Source organism: Apodemus sylvaticus, chromosome 4 (genome assembly GCF_947179515.1).
Source record: "Apodemus sylvaticus chromosome 4, mApoSyl1.1, whole genome shotgun sequence".
NCBI lineage: Eukaryota > Metazoa > Chordata > Mammalia > Rodentia > Muridae > Apodemus > Apodemus sylvaticus.
The window spans coordinates 71,313,153-71,315,561 of record NC_067475.1 but is presented as its reverse complement, the minus strand read 5'-3'; positions in this window follow the sequence as shown (position 1 = coordinate 71,315,561).

Sequence of the window (2,409 nt, the reverse complement as noted above, 5' to 3'; positions counted from 1 at the left end):
AAACCTGCAAAAATTTCCAATAGAGGATAATAAAATATTTTCATGGACTCCCAAACTCTTCAATATTAGTAATAGTCAGGGAATGGCGTGACACAACTGTGTTGGAAGATGGAGAAACTATAGGGACAGAGGCTGAATTCCTCATTCCAAAGACTGATGCTGAGAGGATGAACCTGAAAGAAGAGATTGTGCTCTGTTAGCTCTGTATCCCATATTCCTCAGAATTCACTTGTCAAGTTTCCCTTCAACTTGACCTCATGCTGAGGACGACCACAGGTGTGTAATCAGAATCAAATGGGACAGGGCCTGAAGAGATGACCGAGCACTTAGTGCTCTTGCTGCCAATCAATAGAACCAGGTTTCATTCCTAGTAGCAATGGGCAACTCACAAAAGTCTAGGTGCCAGCCTCATGGGATCTAGTGCCCTCTTCTGGATTCTGTGGGTAGCACACATGCAGATAGGCATGCAGAAACAACACTCTAAACATGAAGTAAACCATTTTTCTAAAACATTGATTGAGGCAATAGAGATCCACAGGAGGGAGATAAGGTTTTTCTCAGAATTGGGAGAACCAGCCAAGTGTACTGGCTGGTTTTGTGTGTCAACTTGACACAGGCTGGAGTTATTACAGAGAAAGGAGCTTCAGTTGGGGAAGTGCCTCCATGAGATCCAGCTGTGGGGCATTTTCTCAATTAGTAATCAAGTGGGGAGGGCCCCTTGAGTGTGGTACCACCTCTGGCCTGGTGTTCTTGGGTTCTATAAGAAAGCAGGCTGAGTAAGCCAGGGGGAGCAAGCCAGTAAGGAACATCTCTTCATGGCCTCTGCATCAGCTACTGCTTCCAACCCTGCTTGAGTTCCAATCCTGACTTCCTTTTGTGATGAACAGCAATGCAGAAGTGTAACTGAATAAACCCTTTCCTTCCCAACTTGCTTCTTGGTCATGATGTTTGTGCAGGAATGGAAACCCTGACTAAGATACCAAGAATATGAAAGAGCAAGTTTATGTATTTTATTTTACTCTCTCACTGAATTTAATGTCCCTAATGGCATTGCACTAGAATATAACCAGAGGGGCTCTACTTAGAAACACTTCTTATCTCATTCTGAAAGTTCTGGAAAACTACTATATTTTCTCCCCAGGCATCTGCTCCTCCTCCCCTTTCTTTAATTAAGCATGAATTCTTTTTAATACTGTATAATCTGAGTGAATAGTATTTTCCTCAATTCTTCTACTTCTTTCCCACGTCCTTTTCAATATGGATCCTCTACATTTCTGTCTGTCATCAGAAAAGGACAGCTGGTACAGATCCATGTAGGCCATGGGACTGCTGCCTCAGTGTCTTCGAGTTAAAGGGGATTCAAAGGGCGTTGTCTTCCTGAGGACCTCCATTCCCTGTGTCTCCCTCCCTGCTTCTGATTGTCTTCCTTAGGGCTCTCTGAACTATGAGGGCATGGATTTAAGGGAAACATCTCATTTACAGTTGTGTGTATGAAGATCTTTCTCTCTCTGTCTCTGTCTCTCCAATGTCTCTGTCTCTGTCTCGCTCTGCATAATGTCTGGGTGTTAATCTCTGTATTTGCTCCAATCTGCTGCAGGAGGAAGCTTCTCTGCTGAGTGAATAAGGTATTAATTAAGGAGATTAGTAGGCTTAAAGGATTATTAGGTGTTATTTTATTTTACCTTTTTACAAAAAAGACTAGTAGTATTTTACTGGTGTTTTACTCCAGGTCACTGGGTTATCTATCATCTGGTTTGTTTTAGTTGGTGTTCTTTATCTGTGAAAAGGCACCATGGGTTTTTTGTAATTCCAGATGAGTTTGAGAATTGCACTTTCTCACTCTTTGAAGAATTGAGTTAGAATTTTGATGGGGATTGCATTGAATCTGTAGATTGCTTTTGACAAGACGGCCATTTTTACTTTATTAATCCTGCTAATCCACAAGCATGGGAGATATTTTCATCTTCTGAGGTCTTCTTCTATTTCTTCTTCCCTAATTTCTTTCTCAGCCTGTTTATCCTTTGAGTATAGGAAGGCTACTTATTTGTTTGAATTAATTTTACATCTGGCCACTTTGCTAAAGTTGTTTATAAGCTGTAGGTGTTCTCAGGTGGAGGTTTTTTTGGGAGTCACTTAATTATACTATCATATCAAGGAGAAAGCCAAACCTAAAGATTATATGCATTGATGAAAGTGAAGATTTACAACTGAAAAGGCCAGCAAGTATCTTCAACAAAATTATGGAAGAAAACTTCCCTAACTTAAAGAGAGAGAGATGCCCATGAATAGACAAGAAGCCTACAGAACTCCAAACAGACTGGACCAGAAAAGAAACACCTCCTGTCACATAATAATCAAAACCCCAAAATGTACTAAACAAAGAAAGAATACTTAGGGCAGTAAGAGAAA